The sequence below is a fragment of the Lynx rufus genome, unplaced genomic scaffold, assembly GCF_022079265.1.
Source record: "Lynx rufus isolate CCGP_SWC_20201006 ecotype Redwood Valley unplaced genomic scaffold, mLynRuf1.p SCAF_4, whole genome shotgun sequence".
Classification (NCBI taxonomy): Eukaryota; Metazoa; Chordata; class Mammalia; order Carnivora; family Felidae; genus Lynx; species Lynx rufus.
This window is the reverse complement of record NW_025814856.1, coordinates 137,991,308-138,011,953: the sequence shown is the minus strand read 5'-3', so window position 1 is coordinate 138,011,953 and position 20,646 is coordinate 137,991,308. Positions and strand designations below refer to the sequence as shown.

The following is a 20,646-nucleotide window of genomic DNA, read 5'->3' as shown; positions in this document are numbered from 1 at the left end:
GCCACAAAATAAGCCACAAATTTAAAGCCTCCTTGAAAAGTATCACAAGGTGAGAACAGTGACTAAAGATCACCGCCAACAACAAAAAGGTATATTTCAAAGAGAAAAATTCTAGTGAATTGAAAATATCCAAAAAGTCATCTGTAATTACTACTAATCAACTGCAGAGACCATGAGAAAAATAAATGAAAAATTAGATACATACGAAAATATTACTGTGTTGTTGTTTTTCATATTTATGCTTTATTGAATAACGCTTAACATTGTGTTTAGCCAAGATCATGTTATAATCTTTGGGTTGCTATTTTTAATATATCTATATTATGCACAAACTGCTTGCTGAATATCTCAAATTCACTTAAAATATTTTTCTCATCATGCATATGAAAAAAACAGTTATTTTACTCAATTCAGCTATTCAAATGGTTCAGAAGCTTTTATGTGAATTCTTAGTTCTAAAGCACCTAACATACCATGAATTATATTGGTAGATAACAATTTCCAAGAAGTTTAACAGGAGCTTTTTAAAAATTAGTTAAAGGGTCCAGGTAAAATTAATTTTGAATAATAATACTCTTATAACATTAACATTCATAATCAATGCAAACATTCACTCTCATTCCCTATTTTTGGGTGCTTCATAAAACTACCATATACTAAATTATGATGCATTACTATTAAAATTAGATTAAATTGCCATATTCACATAACAATGGCATCTTAGCTGAAGATCATAAAAATGAATATCTGAATAGAAATTGAATGTAAATGATAACTGAGCAAAATGAATTTTATTAGGAACATTTTTACATCCAAATCAAATATTTCTGAAATTGCACTGGAGAAAGGGCAGTTGAATGGGACCTAACAAATGATGCTCTGAAACCCTACTGAACTTGTTTGGATTCATAGACTAGTAGGCACTAAAGAGTCAGTTCTCACAACCTCCCCAGCAACACGTTTTTGAAATCAAAATCTCAAACTATATGTCAAGGTATTGGAGATTTAACACATTTATATAATCATACAAATTAAATATGAAGAATTTAAAAATAAATAGAAGAAAGGATTTCACTTATTCATATAAGTAAAAGTTTATTCCTAGTATCATGTAACATTTAAAATCGTAAGAGATGTTTATCCAAAAATTTTACCAAGTGAAATTATATTTGCCAGATTTGTATACTATATTTTTTTTTAATTTTTTTTTTTTAACGTTTATTTATTTTTGGGACAGAGAGAGACAGAGCATGAACGGGGGAGGGGCAGAGAGAGAAGGAGACACAGAATCGGAAACAGGCTCCAGGCTCTGAGCCATCAGCCCAGAGCCTGACGCGGGGCTCGAACTCACAGACCGCGAGATCGTGACCTGGCTGAAGTCGGACGCTTAACCGACTGCGCCACCCAGGCGCCCCGTATACTATATTTTAAAAACATATACATACTTTAAAATGGTCATTCCATTTTCTTAAATATTGCCTATTTTTTTAATGTTTATTTTTTGAAAGAGTGAGAGAGAGAGAGAGAGAGAGAGAGAGCACATGCAAGTGGAGGAGGGGCAGAGAAAGAGGGAAACAGAGGATCTGAAGTAGGCTCCTCACTGAGTGTGGACAGCCTTAAGCGGGTCTCAAACCCACAAACTTTGAGATCATGACCTGGGCCAAAGTCAGACACTCAACCGCTCAACCGACTGAGCCACTCAGGCACCCTAATGTATGTTCTTATAATGAACACCCTATGTTCTTATAATGAAAAAAAAAAGTCACTTCAAAGCCTAAAACCTTTGGCTGTTTAGAAATTAGAATTTCATTGCAAGTGTTTGAATTTCTGTGGTGATATTTGCAGATCCACTTCTTACAGTATAGTTTCTACTAACTAAACTGAAATGTATTTCATGCAATAGAATTCTATTTATAGTCTTGTTTTCACAATTTGTAATAAATTTTTCTAGATATAGTACTTCTTTTCATGTTAACTTACATGCTGTGGTGTATTCCATTAGGCCGATTATCTTGTAACATATCATTTTCATTTATATTTGAGATGAGTGGTTTCAGTACATGACATTATTTCTTAGGATTTTAAATATTAGTGTTTTGTTGAAGAACAGTCTACCTTACTGAACAGAAAATTTAAGTCATATATGCATAAAAACTGAAATAACATGGTAGAACAATGCATATAATCTGTTTCTAAGTTTTAAATGGGAGAAATGGAACTTTTCAAAGAAGAAATCATAGGATATGAAAATATCAGCAAAGTAGTATATCTTCCATGGACTTTAGGTAATTCATATAGCAGTTGAGGTCTAAGACAGTACACTTCATTAAAAATATTATTAGATCAATTCCATTCTGGAAGTATTAGGTATTCTCCATTGTGTACAATGAAAAACAAAATCTAGACAAAATTATGTTTTATCTTTCTCAGTTCTTTGCTAAGTACTAACATTTGTATAAATATGATCCTGATCAAGTAATATATACCCATTTTAAAACAGACACTTATTATGATACAAACAAGTAATTTCCATCTCTCTCTAAAGTTTAACTGCAGATACTGTGCTTTTCTCTTTGCTCTTCATCTTTTGTTCTGTTAACTGTATGTGGCATACAATAATCCACCTTCACTATGTGTTCATGATAATGTCACCCACAAGATTTGAGTTCAGCGTGAGTTTAAACAGTCAATATCTGGAGAGATGATCTTGGCAGATGACAGTAGATACTTGGTCTGTAGGTCATTGGCTAGCTCATTGCAGAGCTCAACCATCACCCTGAGGTTTTCATTTTACATGGCAAGTACTTATGGAGCAGGCTCATTTGTGTTTGAGTGAGCCTACCTACTACGTGCCAAATGTCTGAAAAAAATGCCTGTTAAAAGCTATGAAAGTCTTTCCCAACATGGTAGAAATTTCATTATTTGTCTGCAAAGACAGCAATTTCAGTTAGGGACATCTGAGAATGTAGAGTTTGTCACATGTTTTTAAAAAGTCATCATACTAAACACAGGCTCTTAAGTAAATGTTATGAGAAGCTCAGAGTGAAGGTTGAGACAGGTCATTTGCAGCATTGCAGTATATAATGCCCTAAGGAATCTGTAATAATATATTCATCCCACAATGGGATCCCTCTTTAAATTAACTCATATTAATTCAATTATTGAATTAAAAAATAATGTTAATTATTTCATAAATTTAAACAGATTTTTCTCATTTGGCTAGATTGTGTGTGTGTAAAGGATACATCAGCATATACTGAAGTTGGCAAATTTTATACACAGTATAAAGGTTTTACACAGTGATAATGCCTAAAGAAAGATCATTTCATTTGGAAGACTGCCATTGAAATAACTATAACACAAATTTCTTTATGAATTACAACTTATAAACACTATCAATCTTAATTCCAAACACCATACATTAGATAGCATTTGTTATATAAATAATGAATAAATTGCTTTGCAATGACTATTTGTTCCTGGCTAATTGCTTAGCGTATAGAGTTTGATGGGTCTAAAATTTTATGTGGGGTTATATTTCATTTTTTAGATACTATTATTTATAATCTTATGTGTTTCTATATTTATTATTTAACATAAGTTTATCTAATATCAATTCATTTAAACACTGATATCCAACTTGTGCATACTGAGCCCCCTCTATATACTCACTAAGGTAGGCATTCAAATACAAACAGATGAGGACCCTGTCATTAAGAAGGAATCCAGGAATACAGACTGGAGCCACAGTAGTATGTAAAAGGACATAAAGAAACAAAGAATAGTCCAATCCAGATACTTATTAGATGCTAGGGAGTGTACATTGGAGTAAGTGGACCCTAAAAATTTATACCGAAAAAGAAAAAAAAAAGCTAGAATGACTTTGAGCCTATATGGGCCTTTGGAAGCCTTTGAATCTATTTCTTATTTTTTATTGTTTCTACATCTGAATGTATTTAAGAATTGAAATGTGCTATATGTTGTACTTTCCATTTCATAAGTGCCATAGGGAATGACCATCCTGACTGGGGGAAGACCACAAATACAGAAGTATGTCACTAAGAAAAATCCCCCTGCTGCTTTTTCCCAGTGAATGAGTCATGACTTAGCATGAGTGCTTCTCACTATACTGAATTTTTGGTAACCGGAGACAGAGCAAGACTCTGAAGATAGTATTACTTTCCTCTTAAAGTCTTTAGGAAAAGAAGGCAGCAAAGTAAGGCATTTTCCACCTGGATGCACCACTTGGGAGTTTAGGACTTGGGGTTTGGGCATGGCCACTAGATATATCACTTTTGATTTATCCAGCTCAGCTTCATACTGATTTATTTTAATTTTTTAATGGTTATTTATTTTTGAGACAGAGAGAGACAGAGTATGAGTAGATGATGGGTAGAGAGAGAAGGGGAGACACAGAATCCGAAGCAGGATCCAGGCTTTGAGCTGTCAGCACAGAGCCTGACACAGGAGTCGAACTCACGAGCTGTGAGATCATGACCTGAGCTGGGTTGGGCACTTAACAGACTGAGCCACCCAGGTGCCCCTGAATTTTTATTGAAACTGAATGCCTGATTCATAGAAGTCTAGGGATTTTTCAGCCTGATAAGCCCATTTTTGAGGTTGGCCAACTTGCACTGTTTGACACAGTGAGATGAGCCTTAAATGTCTTCCTCATAAAATGAATATATTATTTTGAAGAATGCAGCCAGCCTGGCTCCAGCAGCATGCTGACTTTAAATGAAAAGGTGACAGCTGTCCCTAAAGAGGAAAATATAATCTCCCATTGTGCTGCCTAAATCAAATTAGAGCTACTGATTTTTTAGGGTCCCAGGTTCAGAGTCTCCCCTAAATCCCTAGGCTTTTTTACAGACAGTTCAGCTATGCTGAAAACTGATGATGTCTGCTGTGACTGTTCAGCCTGAACATAAGCAGCTGTGCAAAAACAAAATTTGATAGGCTGCTATACTCAGTGGAGAAAACCCAAAATTTTAGACTTCCATATTAAAGAGGAAATACAGTTTAGGACCAAGAACTGTGTTAACAGATTGCAGTTACTGGTCAAACTATTTGGATTATTTGTTCAGATGCTCATAGTAAGGCCTCCTCTCCGATGAGACTGAAAGGAATCAAGCTTGCAGTATCCAAATTGCCACAATGGTTGTATGGACCCATCTCTGTACTGGACATGGCAATGCACTTTCACCATTATTGACTGGGAACAAGGTAAAGGACTCTGTATTTCTGATACAAAGGATACGACTAGATCCTGAACTTGTGACTCTTGGGAAAAAAAAAAAAACTGTTTAACCCTTGGTGAGACAGTCTATATCATACTGAGTGTGGTCCCTTGCTTACTCTGACATATTGACTACATCAGACCTTTACCCTCATTTTGAGGCTATCTATCTATGATGCTTCATCAGTATTTACTTTTGACTTCTTCAGATTATTGATCAGCTCACACTGGCCATACCATTGAGGCTCCTGAGACAATTCCTTGTTATATGTTCAGCTTTTGAAACCATCTGTTTTATATGGCAAAAGCTCCTCAATAATAGACTAATAATCTGACTCTACTTCACTTACCTTTTCCAGGGACACACACCTAAATAAGGGAGTTCTGTTATTAAATGCAGATGTTCCCTGAAAGGGATTACCTCATCTAAGCTTCTTACAGAATAATGACCAAAATGAAAAGTTAGGAGATTACAGGAATCATATTGACCAGTATTAAAATCTTCTCTGACCAAGTCTTAGTGCAGCTTTCTCAAACTATCATAAATGCCTTTGAGTGTTACTGACTGCTGAGTCAGCTATGACCCTGAGACCACCGTGGATGACCCCAGCTCCTGAAAGTCCTCAGTAGAACACTTCTAGAGGCTTCCCCATATTGATTTCGTAAAGATGAAGAATGTCACCTCAGTGATAATGTAGACAAACGGAACCAACTGGACTGACTTCAATCAGGAAGTTCCTCAAAACAAGCACTGGACTCATGACTCACACTGAACTAGGAACTAGGAACCCTAAGACTTATTAACTGGATGGGAGGCCCCATGAGAAACCCCATGAGATGATACAATGGAGGCACTGTCAAACTATATCCCTTATTGATATATGTCCCAAATAGGGGTCTAAACATTATAAACAACACTTGTTTTTAGAGACAACATATATGACCCTTAGGATTACACCTCATTTCAATGCCAGGCATTATCTTTCCTTCCTCTTAAAAACATGAGGACTTGCACCTTAGTGATGGTTATGAATACTTAAAGAAACACCACTGGTAATTCATATGTCACTCAGATGACTGCAGAGCTTTCTCCAAAATGAGGTTTCCTTCAGCTACTCAGATGACCTTCCCAGACAGGTGACTAACTCACTATTTAGGCATACTATATGGGCATCTCTACTACCATTTTAGTTATTTAATTTAAAAAAAAGTGGTATAAAGTATATATGTAACTTTACCTGAAGTGATTAATAACATTATATAGGCACCAGAAGGCATTCAAGTTAGCTTCAGAATTTCCATAGACTTCCACAGACAGAATTCCAACAGACTTCCTTCTTGCAGGCTAAGACAGAATCTGTACTATTACATGATGTTGTATCTGGAATAATGCATGAAAAAAAATGGAAGAGTTAACATAGAAAATTAAGTAAAAAGACACCTGACTTTTTAATGTTTTATAGAATTTTTTCAGCTGGCTACCTCCAGGACCCTGTGGGTCATGGCCTAGGTCATCACTGGAACTTGGCTTCATTCAGATACCAGGACTCCTGATGACTGTAGCTTTAATTACTATACAAACAAACAAATGAATTTTATACTAACCAATATTAGATATTTCTGAGAATCTGATTGAATAGTATTTGCATGGAAAATTTACCAAAGATTTGAACGGTGTGGAAAACATGAATGAATCTTTTGAGAGACAATTTACTTTGAATATTTGCAGTTTTCTGCCTGGTTCAGATCTTTGAAGAAAGGCATATGTGAACAGTAAACATGCCTTAGAAGACTGAAAGAGTGTTTCTGTAAAGTTAGACACCTCTGAAAAGATTTGAAAACAAAAAATTCTCTTCTTCCCCTTCCTGGAGACTTGTGTGTGCATGCCAAGGTAGTAAACCAAGAGATCCATTTCTGCTCTCTTCCAGAGGAAATGTGCTTAGTGAGTCATCTGTCTTAGTCACTAGTAGGGAGAATAAGCATATGTGTCAGCAGTCTATAAAAGCTTGGATTCTCCTAACATTTGGAATCACATGGTGAGGCAACCTATTGTATTTATTTGAGTTGCCCTGTAGGGACTAAGTATGGAGGGAAACAGCACTAACATACTACTTTGACTGCTGTCTGTGCCATGAGTAAGAAATGGTCTGTGTCTCTGATCCAGAGAATGGTGTCTTCTGTCAGTATGATTATATAAAATGATAGCAGGCTAGCTCATTAGCTTGCAAGTAGGTTAAATTCAGTCACTTGACAGTTTCTGATCTAATTCTTAGAAATTTAGATTCAGTGTCATTTTGAGACTTTATCTAAGTCTAGTGATTTTGTGCTGATTATGGAAAGGATTACTGAGTGATGACATCCACAGTGCTGTCATTGAAGAATATAAACAAACTGTACAGAAAATGTGTATAAATCCTCCTAAATCATTAGTGAAAGCCAACATGGAGACACAATGAACAATTGATATAGAGAAAATAATTTCCAATAAAAGTGCTATGAAGAGGAGAGGTGAGTAGGAGGATGAGTGAAACACGTGAAGAGGATGAAAAGTATACTATGAGGAACACTGAGTAATATATACAATTGCTGGATCACTATATTGTATACCTGAAATGAATATAACACCATATGTTACCCATACTTGAATTTATATATCTCTCTCTATATATACATATATATATTAATATATAAATTAAAGTAATTATATATATTAAAGTAATTATATATAATATATTATTATATTATATATAATATATTATATATTATTGTTATAATATATTTATATTATTAATATATTATATATTTATATTATATATTATTATATTGTTATTAATATAATATTATATTAATATATTGATTATATATATATATATATATATATATATATATATATATATATATTCAAGTGCTATGAAGAAGCAAGACATTAGTTTAAAGGAGGAATCGATGGAGAATGCCTGCTTACAAGGACTGACTGGCCTGGGAGGAAGGTAAAAAGTTAGGACGGTGAGTTTTTACAGACACATAAAAAAGAATCTCTTAGGGGAATGGTCAACTATGTAACATGTTTCATACACCAGGTAAACATGTAATTGGCTATAGGACTTAAAAAGGGGGAGACCGTTAGTGACTTTGGGAAATAATTTTTGAATGAAGGGAATAAGAGCCCAAGTAGAGTGGGTAAGTGGAAAGCATGAGGCTAGAAAGTAGAGATAACATCCTTAGGTAACTCTTCACAGATATGTTACTCTGATGAGAAGCAGAGAAAGAAAACAGTATTGAGCAGAACATGGGATTAAAAGAACGTCATTTTGAAGATAAACAATATTAACGCTCTTTGAATGTTGGTGGGGGTGCTCAGCAGAAATGAAGAAACTTATGAAGAAACTGAGGGATTAAAGAGTGAAACTGTGTATGCAGGGCATAAGTCTGAAATCCAGAGTATTTACTATGAAGGCCAAGATCCAAATTCTGTTTGAATATTTAATAGAGCAACTCACAAAAATATTATTATAAAAAGAGAACACTCTATACTATAATGAAATAGTGATGATGAAGGGAACTAATGGTCATAGAGATCCTAATAGGTATAATGCACTGTTCTGAAGTGTTCTACAATCATTCCTTGATCTAGAACTAAATGTGGAATGCAATATGGCTTTAGGTACATGAAGTCTAGCATCAGAGAGAAAAAGCTCCCATTTGGAGAGAGACTGTTAACAAATCATACATTATTTTAAAAGATTTTTGCTTCCTTACAGCAGCGAGCTCTAAAGAATTTTGCTGTCCTGTTCTTAGGGTTAAAAAAATTCCCTGATGACCCAAGAGATTGATTAATTTAAGAGTTTTATAAGCTCTCCAGGACATTTTCTCACACGAAGTCTTACAGTCAATGGTAGACTATGAGGAAGATTATAAAGAATACTCAGTGTGTATCTTATTCCTATAATCATTCATCCTATTATACTTTATCAATTAGTACCAAGAAGTCTAAAATTTTTTTAATAAAATATTAAAATTTAACTCAAAAACAAAATTGCAAACAACTCTTCAAATAATGGCAAAGGTTTATTAGCTAATAGACAAAAAGTCAATAAACACATGGAAAGAACCTCAATATCATTAGTCATTAAGGAAATGCAAATCAAAACCACAATCAGATACTACTTTATATCCACTAGGAGAGTTATAATGAAAAGCAAAATGGAAACAGTGTTGGTAAAAATTTGTAGAAGTTGGAATCCTCAAACATTACTGGTGGGAAGGCAAACTGGTGAAATTTTGGAAAATAGTTTGTTCCTCAAAGACGTAAATGTTGAATTACCTTGTGACACAGCATTTCTACCCCTAGTAAATGCATAAGCTAATTGAAACTACACATTCACACAAAAGAGCTTGTACACAAATATTCATAGCAGTATTATTCATATTTGCCAAAAGTTGAAAAATCCAAATGTCTATCATTTGATGAATGGATCAACAATGTGGAATAGTCATATAACTGATTAATTATTCAGCCACAAAAAAATGAATGAGTACTGATACAAGCTACAACACAGATGAATCTTGAAAGCATTATGATAAATGAAAGAAGCCAGACTCTGGGCGCCTGGGTGGTTCAGTTGGTTAAGTGGCGGACTTCGGCTCAGGTCATGATCTCGCGGTCCGTGAGTTCGGGCCCGTGTCGGGCTCTGTGCTGACTGCTCAGAGCCTGGAGCCTGTTTCGGATTCTGTGTTTCCCTCTCTCTGACCCTCCCCCGTTCATGCTCTGTCTCTCTCTGTCTCAAAAATAAATACATGTTAAAAAAAAAAGACAGAAGCCAGACTCAAAAGGCCATATACCATATAATGACATTTATATGAAATGTCAAGAATAGGTAATACACTGAGACAGAATGTAGACTAGTTGTCACTCAAGGTTGCGGCAGGAGGAAATAAGGGTATGGGGTTTCTTTTTGGGGTAATGGAAGTATTCTGATATAGATAGTGGTAATCACTGTAAAGCATTATCAGTATACTAAAACACACTGAGTTCAATCCATTGTCAAATAATCAAAACAGTGAACTTTGTTATAAAAAATTTGTGCCAATAAAATGATAAAATATTAAAATGTACCATTTTATTTAACCCTTCATTAAGAAATGTTTAGGAAATGCTCTGGATTACAGTTAATGCACAGAAAAAGTAAGTTCATGATTTGAAAATCTTGGCATGGATAGTTCTGTTTATTATTCTTACCTATTATTTCCTCTAACTGTAACTTTTTTCTTTTTTTGATGTTTATTTATGTTTGAGAGAGAGAGAGAGAGAGAGAGAGAGAGAGCAAGACAGAAGGTAAACATGGGAGGAGCAGAGAGAGAGGGGGACACAGAATCCAAAGCAGGTTCCAGGCTCCGACCTGTCAGCACAGAGCCCTATGTGGGGATTGTACTCATGGACCGCGAGATCATGACCTGAGCCGAAGTCAGACGCTTAACCGACTGAGCCACCCAAGTGCCCCTAACTGTAACTTATTATTATCTCTTGAAATTCAGTTTAATTAAAAAATAAATTTTAATATACCTACCTATGCCGATCACTGTACTTGACTTTAGAAATCAAAGATAAATGGCTTGTGCATTTGAGAAACTCACAGCCCAGTGACTAAGGCAAAAGATACAAACGTGGGTGAGGGCAGGTCCATACAGAAAAACACAGTTCCTTTGATAGAACAAAAATGTGTTCATAAGTATGTTACCATCCTCACTTTTAATCAGGTCTGGCAGAGACTCAAGAAACAAGTATTTTGTTTTGTTTTTGTTTTTGTTTTCTCTAGAAGGAGAGGCTAACTAAAGGTTTGACTGAGATTGCTCAAAAAGGCTACCCACTGGGCAGTCTTTAATTCTGACATAATTCACAAAATAAATTAGAACACAAAATTAATATATTAATTGGGAATTGGTGTCATTTAAAAGACAAATTCATTATTATAACTATTAAAATATATTTAACCAGTGGCTTGATTCAAAAGGACCACTTACATTCAAAACAACTGCTGGTTTCACAAAATCCAGTATTTTATTATCAAATCTCCTCTGATCATCACCATCCTCTCCCAAATCAATCGTCATGCATTTGTGTATGTGCAAAACCTAGCCTTTGCTCTTCCCCCCAATCCATGTTCATATTCCCTAGTTTTTCTTCCTTTCACTAGTTTATGAATTACTTGTCCCTCTAATTATTTTGAACATTTCTGTTTAACTGCCTTCTTTGTCTTTATCCTTAATCCATGAAAAATATCACACTGTAAATGGTTTCATGTTGGTATTAATTATATTATTATATCTTTTTGTGGCTAAGTTGTAAAGATCTATATTATAGACATAAGTCACTAATGGCAAGTCTCAAGTGACCAGACAGGCTGATCTCTAATTTAAACGGCAATTCAAAATGTCTTCACTTGACTGACACTAGAAATATGATTGGTGTAATTTGATTTTTCATGGCTGGAAATAAGGCATAAGCACTTAAAACTGGCATATAGTAAGAATCAGAGTTAGTTATTTCATTACCAATACCAAGATATTGTTTATTGAATGCACATATTAACACTAGTAGAAATCAAACTGTAAAGACAGTATTATATATTAGAAATATCTCTTAGAGAATATATTTCTGTCAATAAAATATAGTAGAGACATGAATCCTCCATATAGCAGAGAAATGATTCTAGATTTAGAACACCATTTTCATTTTTCATGTTCTTTCTGCCTGGCAAAAGCAAATTCTCTGATTATCCAGATGGTTCTCCACATTTCACATGAGATGAATATTAAATGAAAAGGCAAAAATCATGTCTGTCAGACTGTAGTCCTGGATATTTAGACTCATGACATTATTCTGAAGCATCCCAACGGAGTAAGCAAAAATTAAACAGTGTTTGGATTGCTACAGTGAGATTTCTCATTATACTTATGCTTTACCCTCCATGTCAATACTGTGCTTTTCATATGATAACAGATTTTCATAACTGACATTATAATGTCAGATGGTTACAGGAGACAAGTGGGAGGAGAAAAGACAAACACAACAGTTACACTGAAACTACCCAGGGCTATAGAAAACTATGTTGCTCGAAGGTGATTATCTGTTATAACTGTGACAACTTTCAGAGATTAAAACACAATGATGAAAATGATGGACAAACTTTATTCAACATTATCAGGCAGGAAAAATTTCATATTCTAAATAAAGCTGTTATAATAAAAAATAGCATAATACTTCTCAATTCTTAATTTAAATATTATCTAATTATATTAAAATAAAATTCTCTTTCTTGGAAAAAATAAATGTTAATTTGTATTTACTCAGTGGAATTTCTATTAAGTTTCATTTTCCAAGCTAATATGAAATGTTGCAGTTATCCCTGAAACTTAAGCCCAACTAAGACTGAGTAGAAATGATAGCTTGCTGTGTTCATTAGAGTACTTAATGCTCTTGTTGTATTTCCTGAGGCACATACTTGCATGCATATGTATAGGAACAGCATGTGGGGAGAGATATTGACAGTATGGTTAGTTTAAGGTTAGGATTTTTCATCATGCTTTCCGTGTTTCTGCATGCAGTGGAGTTTGGAAATGATTTATGAGTCATGTGCATGATCGCTTAGTGTTGAAATTACCACTGCAAGAATTCACAGTCTGGCTTGTTTGCTGTTACTGACAGGATATGTGGGTTCAGGTCTGTCATACAAAGCAAATTAAATACCAGTCACTTATGTTTCTGTGATGCTTTCAATATTTAAAAAGGATCTTATCATTGTTGTTTAATTTTATCGTCAGAGTTCTCTGTAGGTACTAAAAACATCCTAAAGCAATCTGTGGTACTTGGAGGTTGTTGATTTTTCTGAACATCATTTTTACTAGGAAATAATTTTGAGGTTTCAGGTTAATTGAGGAATCATAGGAAGAGACCCAATATTTCTGGAAGAAGAAATAGTTCCTGACTTTCTATCTGCATAAGAAAGATATCTTCCATTCACTTCCAATGATTTTCTCAATGACTTCATTTTGCTATATGTTATTTAACTACATGAATGCTATAATTTTTATACTGTATTAAAATAATATTTTACTAATGAATATGTAAGAAGTAAGCTAACAAATAAACATAAAATACTGGTTCTTGTATTTGCAATTCATCTCAAGAGAAGTCATGTTCTTCAGACCAGAAAGGTATCTGGATGAGAAGGTCTAGATGTGATGCTCAGAGAAAATCATTCTCCTTTCTTCTTGACTGAAAATGTCAACGCAGTGTAGAAGGTATGTAATACAGTCTAGATGCTAGAATGGTAATTTACATTAGAAGAAAAGCCAAGAGGAGCACCTGGGTGCCTCACTCCTTTAAGCATCCGACTATGGCTCAGTTCATGATCTCACTGCTCATGAGTTCGAGCCCTGCGTCAGGCTCTGTTGACAGCTCAGAGCCTAGAGCCTGCTCCAGATTCTGTCTTCCTCTCTCTCTGCCCCTCCCAGCTCATGCTCACTCTCTTTCTCTCTCTCTCAAATATAAATAAAGATTTAAAAAAAGAAGAAAAGCCAAGCTATAGGGAAAATACGCATATGAAATGTATTTGCATGGTTATGCTAACATGCTGAAAAACTGGCTGAAGATATCTTGGGCAACACATGGGAGAGACAGACATTACAAACCCAGGAAACAATTAGATGTGATATAATATCTGCATTTTTAACATTCTTTATATTAGAGTTCTATTTTCTTCTGCATTTAGTGATTCAATTATGAAGCAAATACTCAGTTCTCTTATATGCAAGATTCTATTGTAGAAAATGTAAATGCATCAATAAACAAAATAGACATAATTCTTTGCTTTAGTGGATTGTTTCCAGCTATCACTATATTCTAAATTTTTCCAAACTCTTCTAATTGGGCTAGTTGGATTAAAAGGGTAGGTTTGTTGTTGTTGTTGTATTTAACTTACTTACTTACTTATTTATTTATTGTTCTCTCCACATTTGTAAGGGAGAGTACAGTGATAATCATTGAAATAGACAAAGTAAGAGAATGGATATATGGGGGCAATTTTTCAGCTACCATTTTCTTTTAAATAGCGGATATTTTCCTTGGATAAAAAACCTTAGAAATTCTGAATATTGCTTAATAATGCAGATTTCTTTCGTTCCCCTGGAAATGGTGTTTGGTTTCTAATTATGCATCATCCCTTTAGAGATCATCTGAATTTCCTCCAAGCATTAGCTAACTATGGCCTTTATACATATCAACATACAAAAAAAATGTGTAAATAAAATATCTATTGTTTCTCATATATATACACACATATATATATTTATATCTATCTATATCTATATAGTTTGAATATTTAATTTGGCATGATTTCATGATAATAGTTTTTTGTGAAAATTATATCATTTGTTGGCTAATACAAGTGTTATATAGCACAGGGTCCATAACACAGCTCCAGGTGTGGAGCTCTATCCCTAAATATTTATATGGTTTTATTATTCATATACACTTTCAAAGATTATTCTAGATAATATAAATAGTCTATGTCTGTATTTGATTTCTGCTGTGTAACAAATTGCCACAAAATTAACTTACATATATTAGAGTTTAAACAGCTTACATATATTAGAGTTCACAGTTGTGTAAGTCAAAACAAGTCTGGGCACAACATCACTAGATTCTCTCTTTTCAGGGTCTCAAAAGGCTAACATCAAGGCATCAACCAGGCTACACACTCAATAAGAGTTCAAGGTCTTCCACGTTTATTGATTTGGGCCAAATTCATTTTCTTATGGTTATTAGACTAAGGTCCCCATTTTCTTGTTGGCAGTAGGGAGGGGATCCTCTTAACTCTGAAAGGCCACCCACATTCCTTGCCACAAGACTTTTTCATTTTTAAAGACAACAATGGAAAATCTTTATGCTGAATTCCTCTTGCAACTTAGAATATCTTTCATTGTGAATATCTTCACCATTTTTAAGGATTAACCTGGTCAGGTAAGATCCACAAAGGGTAATCTGTTTTTTAAAAGTCACCTGTGCCATATAATGTGATATAGTTACTGAGTGACTAGGCTATCACAATTATCAAGGATTATACAGGGTGTATATATATGGGAGCAGGAATCTTGGGTTTAGCTTAGAATTCTTCCCACTCTCAGTACCTTTAATTATGTTATAAAGTAGCAGCATTATCAACAAAACCAAGTTATGGAAAGAGACCAAATGTCCATCGACTGGTGAATGGACTAAGAAGATGTGGTATATATATAAAATGGAATATTACTCAGCCATCAAAAAGAATGAAAACTTTCCATTGGCAATGACATGAATGGAGCTAGAGTGTATTATGCTAAGCAGAATAAGTCAATCATAGAAAGAAAATTACCCTATGATTTCACTCATATGTGTAATTTAAGAAACAAAACAGATGAACATAAGGGAAGGCAGAAAAAAAAAGAGAAGGAAGCAAACCATTAAGATACTATTAACTGTAGAAAACAAACTCAGGGTTGCTGGAGGGGAGGTGGGCAGGAGGATGGGATAAATGGCTGATGGGCATTAAGGAGGGCACTTGTGATGAGCACTGGGTGTTATATATAAGTGATGAATCACTGAACTCTACTCCTGAAACCAATATTACACTACATGTTAACTATAACTTAAATTTAAAAAATTGAAACAAACAAACAAAAACAGAAAAACAACAACAAAAAAGTAGTGTAAGTATCACAAATATCGTATGGGGAATTTTCATAATAAAAAAAAAGTTTTATTTATCTTAAATTCAAAAAAAAATAAAGTGAAACTCATCTGTGCTACCACAGTGTGGTTATGGATCAAGATAGTAATGAATTTGTTTCTTGTGTTTTATTCATAATCTTTTTATTACCTAATATATAGAAAGGGATACATTCTTGCTTTTGAAAAGCTATCATTTTTATGTAATTTTATTTCATTCAGGTGTAATTTGGAATTCAAAGTCCAAGTTATAATCAAGTATCATTATGTGTATCTTTTACATTAAAGTTACAAAGAAATACTTAACAATCTGAAATGAAGAGTTGTTAAAAAAATACATAAACTTACTCGATGCCACTAATTAGATTAGTGGACACAGAAGGAATTGAATCTAAGAATCATAAATCAGTTTCATGTTTTATTTAACTCTAAATGTTAAGTAAAAGGTCTAAATTACCTTCTCTTGTTATAAATAATGTAAAGCTTAAAATACCATAACTAGAAATGCTTGACATTAGTGCTAAACTTACTCAAAATCAATATAATAATGTTCATATTCTATTTAGAGTTAAAAAATACAAATAAGTTCATAAATATAAGTATAATTGAGAGTTTCATGCTTGCTAATATTTGGATATCATCTTTTTTAAATTTATTTTTGATAGAGAGAGAGAGACAGAGCATGAGTGGGGGAGGGGCAGACAGAGAGGGAGACACAGAATCTGAAACAGGCTCCAGGCTCTGAGCTGTCACACAGAGCCTGACATGGAGCTCGAACTCACAGACCACGAGATCATGACCTGAGCCAAAGTCAGAAGCTCAACTGACTGAGCCACCCAGGCGCCCCAAATATTTGGATATCATCTTGAAAGTTATTTAGTGGTACACATTGAGATACTTTGATCAATAATTGATCAATAATTAAAACACTTGAGCAATAAAAGGAGTTGTATATAAAATAAAGCATAAATCTTGCATACATATGTTTGAATTATAACCCATGTTTTTGAGGTTTATATTCAACTTGGGGCTTTGGACTTAATCTAGAATCCTAAATAAATTCATTCATTTTTTTTCCATAAATGTATTTTTAGAGCTTGGTATCTGCCTAATGTACTAGGTTATGTGGAGGAGAATGGGAAGAGGAGAAGAGAAGAAGAAGAAAGGATAGGGTACTGGTTAGGTGAAGAGAAGAAGAGATTATGGGGGATAGAGAGAAAAGGTCATATAGGAAATAATTAATAGAGGAATTAAGATGACCAATGAAAACAGAATGAATGAAGAAATGGGAAGAGAAAGAGAAAAATGGATTGGCTGAAAAACCTGTAGATTTAAATAACTAAACATCTAGTTTTTGACTCCACCATCCTTTGGCTTGAGCATATTGTCTTGAGATGACAAGATATCTGGGCTTTCAACACCACATCTGTATACCAGACTGATGAAAGAAGACCAATAAAGCATATGAGTAGATACTGACATTTGAATAACCATACAATAAGTCACTCTTACATCCATTTGGAAAAAATCTGTGACACATTATCACTCCTGACTGTAAGGTACACTGACAACTGTTAGCTGGCACACTGTTATATCTTCCTCCACATCTTCTTTTTTTCTTTTTTTAATTTTTTTAACGTTTATTTATTTTTGAGACAGAGCATGAATGGGGGAGGGGCAGAGAGAAAGGGAGACACAGAATCGGAAGCAGGCTCCAGGCTCTGAGACATCAGCCCAGAACCCGACGCGGGGCTCAAACTCACAGACCGCGAGATCGTGACCTGAGCTGAAGTCGGATGCTTAACCGACTGAGCCACCCAGGCGCCCCTTCCTCCACATCTTCAAAATCAAGGATCTATCAGTAAAGCATACATAGTAGGAAAAAAAGATAGTAAGTAATAACACACTTGATCTCTGACCCAGAAAGGTATAGATGCAGGTATTTTGAAAGTCCTAGTGTAAAGAAAGAAATTTCCTATGTGAAGGCCTCCATTTTAAAACAAGATCCAGGGGCGCCTGGGTGGCTCAGTCGGTTAAGCGGCCGACTTTGGCTCAGGTCACGATCTCATAGTCCGTGAGTTCGAGCCCTGCGTCGGGCTCTGTGCTGACCGCTCAGAGCCTGGAGCCTGTTTCAGATTCTGTGTCTCCCTCTCTCTCTGACCCTCCCCCGTTCATGCTCTGTCTCTCTCTGTCTCAAAAATAAATAAACGTTAAAAAATTAAAAAATAAATAAATTAAAAAAATAAAACAAGATCCAATGCTAAGCTTCAAAGGAGCACTGGTAAAGTAGAAGTTGAAGACACTGGAAAAAAGTTGTAAATGAGGACAGTGAAGAAGACTTGCTTAATAGTCACAAGAAAAAGCTAGGTCTGTATGGAGATCATGAATCTTTAGTGACACTAATAAAAATTGTTAAGTGTTTTTCTAATGCTTAGCAACCTGGGTATTAACAAAGTAAGGAAGACATGTGGATTAACCTAGGTTTGAGATTAGGGATTTAAAGTTTTTGAGGAAATAATGGTTTAAATGATGTATCATGTAAAGTAAGCAGAGTAGTAGAAAGAAGAAGCACCCAATGGGACTACCAAAGTTGTGTTAAGGTTTCTATTGTGAATAAGTGAGTTGTAAGCACTCTAAAAAATAGGTATGGTTATATTTTGAAATAAATTTATAATTTCAGGGGAGTAATAATTTCAGTGTTAATATGAATTAGACATAATAGCAATAAACAACTCAATATCTGAGGTCTTGGACACCAAAGAGGTCAACAATCTAAGAGCCTGGGTTACTGGATAAATCACAGGTATGGACTCCGAATGTATGTAGGATAATTAAATTAAAATATTTGAATGAAAAGAGGAAGACTATAAGCCAGTGCCCAAACCATCAATAAATGAAAGAGAAGAGATAGAAGTGGCCCAAATACTAAAAGCTATTATCGTAACAGACTGGGCCATTGATATCAATGAAAAATGCAATAATTACAAACTTCCATTTGAGATAGAAAGCAAGATTCTAGGCAAGACCAACCTGGTGAAAAGATTGGGAAATGTAAAAATGTCTGTTTACCTCAGAAAGTCTTATAAATAAGACACAAAAATAATGGAAAAGGAGTGGAATAATATGCTAAAAAATGCAGATAGCAATGAAACAATAGTCCTAGACAGAAGCACAGGTACCAGGATTGCAAGATCTTGACATCGGTACAGGCTGGAAGAACATTTCTGACATGATTTTCTGCATGCAAAAGAATCTGGACAAAGATACTAGAAATACAAATGCAGAATCAAGTGTACACTTGTTAGTATGGAAGTGACCAAATCGGTTGATAACTTCCGAAGCTGGGCTATGGATACATGGTTCATTACACTCTTCTGCTAACTATCATCAAGGAGAGAATAAGGCTTGTATAGAACATTGTAATCCAGGTTTTTTCCATGTCTACATGAAGTCTACATATCCGATGTTTGTTATAAAAATTTGAAAATAATACATATCAAAATGTTATAGAATCTGGCTGCCAGTAATAATGAAGTCACTTGCTTGCACTAGCCTACTCACAAAAAACCAGTACATAATATGAAAAATATTAAATTTTAATCATTCAAAGGCATTAGAGAGTAACTAAAAGCAGATAGAAAGGAGAGGGGAATCTACTCTTAAAGTACAAGTGTAACACTTTATGTCTTTGGCACCTCTCAATTTGCATAAGACTCTGACAGCAAAAAGCCTCAGCCTTCCAAAAGGAAATCCAAAATTAATCGGGGCATAAAAGTAAATCTAAAATTATAAATTTAAAAAAAAACATTAAAGAATATCATCATGACCAAGAGATAGGTGAGGATTTCTTTAGTAGAATGCATTAAAAATTTCACAAAAGAGGGGTGCCTAGGTGGCTCAGTCTGTTAAGCATCTGTTTCTTGGTTTTGACTCAGGTCATGATTTCATGGTTTGTTGAGTTCAAACCCCATGTCAGGCTCTATGCTGGCAACCTGGAGCCTGTTTGAAATACTCTCCCTCCCTCTCTCTCTGCCCCTCCCCTGCTCATACTCTCTCTCTCTCTCTTTCTCACAATAACTAAATTTAAAACATTCACAAAAGAAAAAAAAGGGAAATTAGATTTCATTAAAATTTGAAAGGTCTGTCCATCAGAAGACACCTTTAACAAAGTTAATAGGATAGTCACACACTGGGAGAAAGTACTCTCCAAACAATATCTTTAAAGAGGGAATTATATGGTATAAAACTCAATAATATAAAGATGCAAACTAATTGAAAATGGGAGAAATCACGTGAAAATATACATTAGAAGGGAAGATATGCCAATGGTCAATACGCTCATAAACAGTGCTACAAATCATTAGTCATCAGGGAGTATAAAGTATATTGACAATGAGATACCATTACATAACCTCTGGAATGGCTAAAATAAAAATGTAAAAATGCTAACAACAACACTGTAAAGATGTGGAATAAATACAACTTTCATGTAATCCTGATTCAGTCTTTTTGATAAAAAATACATGTCAGTTTCTTACACAGTTAAGCAGGGAACTACTCTTTGATCCAGTGATTTCCTTATTTATTCTTTATCCAAGAGAAAGTTTTTTGAAAGTATGTTCAAAAGAGGAGGTCTGTAAGAATT

The 20,646-nt window shown here is 34.5% G+C and overlaps 1 pseudogene; it reads right to left on the bottom strand.

Moving 5' to 3' along the window:
* LOC124523457 (ADP-sugar pyrophosphatase-like) overlaps window positions 1-11,347 on the bottom strand; it is a 139,421-nt pseudogene extending 128,074 nt beyond the window's left edge.
* Window positions 11,348-20,646: the final 9,299 nt, after the last annotated feature.